The sequence below is a fragment of the Crocodylus porosus genome, unplaced genomic scaffold, assembly GCF_001723895.1.
Source record: "Crocodylus porosus isolate Cpor-Errol unplaced genomic scaffold, CroPor_comp1, whole genome shotgun sequence".
NCBI classification, from domain to species: domain Eukaryota; kingdom Metazoa; phylum Chordata; order Crocodylia; family Crocodylidae; genus Crocodylus; species Crocodylus porosus.
In genome coordinates this window covers 13,828,386-13,835,104 of record NW_017728924.1, presented here as the reverse complement: position 1 = coordinate 13,835,104, position 6,719 = coordinate 13,828,386, and the positions used below count along the sequence as shown (strand labels likewise).

The following is a 6,719-nucleotide window of genomic DNA, read 5'->3' as shown; positions in this document are numbered from 1 at the left end:
TATTTGCGCGGCGTTATTGGGAGAGCTGAAGATTACAGGATTTTCTACCATTTTGCCTGATCTGAGCAGTTCTTTATACCTATTCTTGCTTAGTTAATACAGCTTATAACAGCAATTGTAAATGAGATGGGCTTGGATTTTGCCCTAATAAAGTACTCCCTTCCCAGCAATTCTTTTTGCTCATCTTGATTCCTGAAACACTTAATTTTCTTCTTGCTGTCTCAGTACTGGCCCCATTGCCACACTCTCAACCTGCAGCTGATTTCTTCTGTCACTCCTGTTACTCCATATGTTAACAATTGTTGAAGACAAGCATTTCCAAATGCTGGCACATGTCTCTATAGACCTCTTGAACATATATTGACAACAACTTACAGAAGCAGGATATTGGCTGCCATGGTTCTCCTGCTTTACCTGTGCCAGGTTATGATGTTCAGTCTATGTTGTGCCAGGGTTGATGGTAGTCTTATGTAGAGCTTAGATTATGGTTTGTATGAGATGGTTTGGATAGGGCTGATCTTGCCTCAGGCAGGAGTTTGGATTAGGCGACCTGTGGAGGTGCCTTCCAGCCCTACTTCTCTGTGACCCGCCTAGATAGAGTAAGTTCTGAGGGTGAGCCCAGTTTAACAAAGGTGCCCAGTGCATTGTCTAGCATCCTGTGAATAAGAAGCAGAACCGTTCTTTGCTGCTGTTTCTGCTGGCATTTAAAGAGCTGTCTCTCCTTCCCCCCACCCTCGTGTTTTGTTTTACAAATTTCTCCATACCATTGACAGCTGCATTCTCCTTGGTGTTTCTGATATTTGTATGTGTGTGAAAAAACAGCAGGGAGCATTTATGTAGGTGTCACTAATTTAATTTAATCGCATATGTATGTGTATATGAAAGAATATTCCCCACTAAATTGTTTTTCTTTACTTTACAGTCTCCTTTATCATCAAGTGCAAATCTTTCTACTCGTCGCCTACCCAAAGACCAAATTTGGAAAATATAACCCAAAGGGAGGCCTACATCTCACACACAGCAGAGACAGCGGAATGGTGTTGGAATATTTAAGGGTCAGTAACATTTTTTTATCCTTTTTGCCTCCTCTATCCTTACCTTCCCTTGTTTGAACTTGAGTGTTGAAGTCTAACTTTTTGGTGCTGCCTGATGGGCAATACAAGATGAGCCATGTAGGGACATAGCTTGTTATTAGAGCTAATATACGGTAATGAATGAAAACAGCTATTGTGAATGGAAGCACAGTTATGTGTTTTCCTTGGATGGCATACATTTGCCTGAATTAAGGGAACGCTGCAATGAAGGAGGGGTTTTGAACATTCTCATGGTGCACAGTTCTGTTTTTTTTCTTCTCATTCACTTCTGATGCATCTTGGACGTGGGAAAGGGATAACTTTTGTCAACGTTATTTTATTTGTATTACGCTGAATGCTGTGGCCCTCTATTGCATTCTAAAATCAGAGGTTCGCAGGGTTGGAAGGGATCTTAAAGGTCATCTGGTCTGTCTCCTCCTCTGTTTGGTTTTGGTAAATTTATCAAGAGGGAAACACAGTCCTTCGGTGTTTTCTCAGTTGAGAGATTAGTACATCCTAATAACAATTGGATTACTGGGTTTTCCAGAATCCTTCCATAGGCAAGCATTTGGTGAAGAATGGAAGAGAAACCAGCCTACAGTATGTAGCAGATCGGTTTACCATCTAACAGGAAATGTATCATTTAGCCTTTAGTGAACTGACTGCTGAGCTCTCCCTTCCCTGGGGGAGGGATAAGGTAGAAATTGACAAACCTAGCATTTGTTAGATGAAATAAAGACCAAGAATTAGTGTCTCTAAATGTTAGAAAACAACATTTCAAGGGTGGGTCAAGGTGTGTTGCTTGCATGTGTCCTTATTTTCACAGATGATAGTTTACAGGAAAGTGGGATGCACAGTTGCTCACATTTGAAAACGTGGCTATTTGTGTTTGGGTTTCATGCTTTATTGCTGCTATTTTTGTAATGCATGTTCATGCAATATTCATAACTTTGAGGGCATCTCAAATCCCTGCTTCTGAGTCAAAAAGGGAAAATATGAAACTGAAAGGAGAGATCATATCATTTAAGAAATGCAATTCATGAATTAATCCTCGTCTGCTGTGCCATCTGTGGCATGAATCTCAATACAAAAATCTTGTTTTTATCTCTCTTTAAAGAGCTGTGTTCTAACTGGCTGCCTTAGTTTTCTGTGATGCTCATAAGAAATCAACTTTTTTGGGTCGTTTTTATTTCTACTCCCAGTAAGCTATGTGGACAAAGGCAAGGGTGCATAGAAAACATGTGGGTAAGCGGGCCCCCATTTTGTAATGCAATTAGTGCCAGGGTATGTTGTGAGACTAACTTCCAGACAAAGCCAGGAAGTGATTGCCTTTTGGGCTGAAGTCTGTTCAGCTCTTTCTGCAGTCTCTGTATTACTGGTGCAAATAATTGTGGGCATGGGTGATGGTCTGTGGACAACTACCTGATTTTTGGATTCAGTCAGCTAGTCTGATGTCTCAGTCACTTTGTTGGGAATGCCAGGTTAACAGCTGTCTCAAATCAGTGGCTTTTTACAGTATCTGATGAGTCCAACTCCTAGGATCCTGTGGCTGGGTTGTTCCTCTTGTACATTTCTTAGTGCTTTGTCCAATCTTGTATAAACTAGCCAGAGTGATACTTTCTGAGAGGAGCTGTTGTGGCGTGTGTGCGTGTGGCTAGGATAGGATTATCTCATTTTCTAGATATCCTATCCATGTGCTATCCCCTGAACTCTCTCCTCTGTGGTACTGAACTTTTGTGTTACTTCCCAGCCTCTCTCGGGTAATGTTTTTGCTTTTGTGTATGTGATTTTTGGGGTTTTTGTTTTTCAGGTTTCCATTCATAAATTACTCCAGTACATATCATTTACTGAGGCAGCTATATGCCTCCTTACTCTCCTTTCCTGCATTTTGCAACTATGGCCCCTGCTCAGGAAAGCATCTAGCCATGTTTGTGACTGTCCGTCTGAATGGGCATGCTTTCCTAAATTCTTTCCTCTGTTTCTGTCTCTCTCATTCTCTTTTCTTTGGGGGAAGCCAGTAAACGCCTGGACATGTTCTTCTTGGCTCTCTAGGAAGCTCTGTGATAGCTGCAGGGAAATTTCAGGCTCCTAAGAAGCCCCAAGCAACCCTGGTGTTAGCTATCCCCTGTATGCTTCATCATAGTTTCAGCACAGAGTAGTGGAAGTGCATCCACTTTGCTGTTTCTCTTCATTGATGATGTCACTAATGTACTGTAACTACAGCGCCAGTGAGATACAAGACATGGATAACACTGATAGATTGAGGTTATCCAGGAACTCAGCATGGAGGGTGAAATATTGCAGGTTTATTGCCTTTCCATTCATTTTGTTCTCACGCCTTTCTGCCTGGCTGACTCATTGCCATTCGGCCTCTGCTTGCAATTTCTACCTGCCACAGTAACGCCCATTGGACAGTGTTTGGAAAGCACTGATGACTGTGACCAGGTCACTTGGCTTTTCAGTACCCAAGCACTGATAGCCATCATAGGAAAGGACTGCTGTTCCAAAAAATACAACATTAGAGGTGCCATTTGCAAAAGCACAAAGAAGAGCCACAGTTTTTAAAATGAACTGTGAGCTGAAGAAATATACATTGTGTAGTGCCCCGAGGGCAGCCAGACTCCAGAACTGATACGAGTTCTCTCTACTGACAAAGCCTTACTGCAGCTACAGAGCGCTTAAGCATAGGCTCTGGCAGCAAGAATCTCCCAGCTGATGCTAGCTACCATGACGGAGTGGATGCTGAGAGAGGGATAAAAGCAAGGTTATTCAAATATATTGTTATTTATTTAACAATCAGGAGCCAGGCCTTTTAGGGGCTAAAGGTTGTGCTTAAGAACTGATTTTCCTTCCTCCTTTGTCTAATGCACTGAAAAAAGCAAACTGTCATGGCCATGCATGGAATCCAGGAATAAGCAGCCAGCTTAACTAATACTGTTAATAGCTTTGCATCTGACTCCAAGAGTTGAGAGCCCACCAGAATAGACCCTGTCCTTACTGGCAGATTTAATGCTGCAATAAATGACTGGATGTAAAAGAAAAAAAATTACAAAGGTTGAGACCTCAAGTGTTTGATGCAAAACCAAATTAAAGACTAAATTACATAACAGCTAATTGGGTATAGTTGCAGGAATATGGATCAAAGTCAATAAGCTACCTGTTTTTTTTCTCTCTCATTCTCACAAACATTCAAGTTTATACTTTCAACAACCTTCCTTAGCAACACTGGCCAGCTTATTCAGTATCTTTATAACACTTTGTAACTGTCTTAGAAATCAACCCTTAATTGCTTCGTTTTTTTTTTTTTTTTTTTTTAATCTCTACATTTATGCATGATTGTTTTTTGTTCTTCTTTAAGGTTTGTGAAATGCAAACAGTTCTGTCTGAATCTGTTTTTGATATACCCTGTAAATTTCCAGGTTTCTGATAGATGCATCATCTCTCAGCCATGTGGGGAAGGGTTCAATCCCATGGCATGTGCACTTGCCACTTCACAGGCAAGATTTTTTTTCTTGAAATGATCACTGACTTTTTAGTCTGAGGTAGGTCTCACACTTGCATACCAGGGGTGAGATCTTGCAGAATAACTCTGAATGCAAAACGCTTGTAAACCACCATTAAAGGTGTCATTTAAATAAATAAATAAATAAATCAGTGAAAGTTTAAAAAAAAATAACCTGACTGAAACAAAGAAATCAAAGTGCTTAAAAACATTTTGACAGACTATGTTGCTTCATCCAGAGCTTGAAACAAAAATCATTTTGTTTTTAAGTTCTGATGAAAATTCAACAGCTGTTTATAAAAGAAGAAATGTTTACACTGAAAAGCACAGCTTAAGGCCGTATATTCACAGGAATGTACATTTATAAGTGAGGGGGCTCCTTTGCGCATACCAGTGGAATACTCCTCTGGCTTACACTCTGTTTCTTTTTAAGGTCTCTCCAGATTAGCAAGAGCCTCTGATTGTTACGTTGTAAGTGACTGCTACCTCCCAAGCAGTCTGCTACAGATGGGAGGGATGACAAGTTCCACTTACAGTGTCACTGCACAGAGGCAGAGGACACGTGATGGCAGCTGATTCTTGCAGAAAGATAATGGAGAGATGAGGCGCATCAATTCATGATCTATTCGTTAGGACCCCAGTGAAACAGCTGCTTGTTTCTCATAAACCAATTTGCAACTTGGCATAATTATTTATGTCTCTGCATACTTTTGGGATGGGGAAAAATAAGGCAGGGATAGCAGGAAAAAATCATATGGGATATGAGATCATAGATTCCTAGGGGATCAAATTAAAGAGCATTTTACGGGGAAGGTAGAGGTGTTGGCAATAATTAGTTTGCATCTGATTTCAGTGTGTGCATGAGCCTGGATTTGTTGCCGGGGGGAGAAAGGGTGCATCTCCCAGGTGCAGGTTTCAAATAAAAATAAGAATATTGTCAAATGCAGTGTCAGAAGAATGGAGTCCGGAAGAACAGGGATAAGTGTACATTCTCCATGCTCAAAACAGCCAGTGCTCCATCTAGCTAAAAGACTGCACTTAATTTTCTCCCTTCTCAGTCATTCCACCCCACTTCCCTCACTGAGCATAGTGGACACTGCCACCATGCTGCCCTTTGCTCAGACCTGTAACCAAGATGCCGTTGTCAGCTGGGGCCTCTTTGTAGGTTCTTCCATCTGTGTTTCAGCCTTGCAGATATTTCTGTATAATCACTGTAAGCTGTGGCCTTTCCTACCCATCCACACAATTAAAGCTCTCTTTCAGGCTAGGGACAGACATTACACATAAACTGGCTTAAGTGATCAGAAACTGATTTAAACCTGTAACAGAACAGATGTTCAGTGCACATAAATGAGTTTGAAAATGGCTGAAACCAGTTTGAGATAAACCTGGTTGAATGTAGTATCAGGCTTAACTGATTTGGCTCAAACCGGTTTATGCAATGTCTGTCCCAGACCCCTTTCTGGTTTAAGATGAAAACAGACTCCCCCAGCATCCTGGCATGCTCTCTGAGGTGGGCGGGGTTCTCTGCTCCACAGCAGAGCTCGTCTCTCCCCTCTCTCCCTGGCTGCAGTTCTGGCAGAGACTGCAGACACAGCCTGCCTGGCTTCCCCCTGCCCTGCCCCCCACCTCACTGCTCGCTGCTGAAGCAGGAATCCCCCACTCCCTCCCTCCCTCCCATCTCCCACAGCACAGACCCTAGGCATGTAGAATGCTAGCTAATGCTGTGAGGTGTCTGTGTGCATCTCCAATTTCACTGGGACAGGCAGAGGTCAGCTGGTAAGCTGTTTAAGAAGAGTTTTAACTAATGGAGAGAGGCTGTTGTTTTGCTGATGAGGTGATAAACACTGTTACCAGGTCCCGGCTGACTTGCTTGACTGTCAGTTTGCTGCAGACAGTATAAAGAAGCAGAGAGGAAAATTTAAAAGCTCTGTATCATCAACAGATGCATGGACTGCACATCCCTCCTTGCCTCACAGTGCTAGCAGGGGTCTGAGGTCTGGCAACACTCTCACCCTTTGAGCAGCCAGCAGGGAAAAGCCTGGGATGGTGCAGGCAGGTCTTCCTAATCAGAGGTTCTGCTGAGGCCTGTCCACTCCCCACCCTCAGCTCAGTCCTGCGCAAGGGAAGGAAGGGCTGCTCTC

General features: G+C 42.5%; 1 protein-coding gene across 1 annotated transcript in view; it reads left to right on the top strand.

Annotated features, from left to right (window-relative positions):
- The first annotated feature begins 924 nt into the window (after positions 1 to 924).
- KIAA2022 (KIAA2022 ortholog) overlaps positions 925 to 6,719 on the top strand; it is a 79,152-nt gene continuing 73,357 nt past the window's right edge. Inside the window, exon 1 of the mRNA XM_019540370.1 lies at positions 925 to 1,055. The gene's annotated coding sequence lies outside the window, so the exon portion shown is untranslated. The remainder of the gene's footprint in view (positions 1,056 to 6,719) is intronic.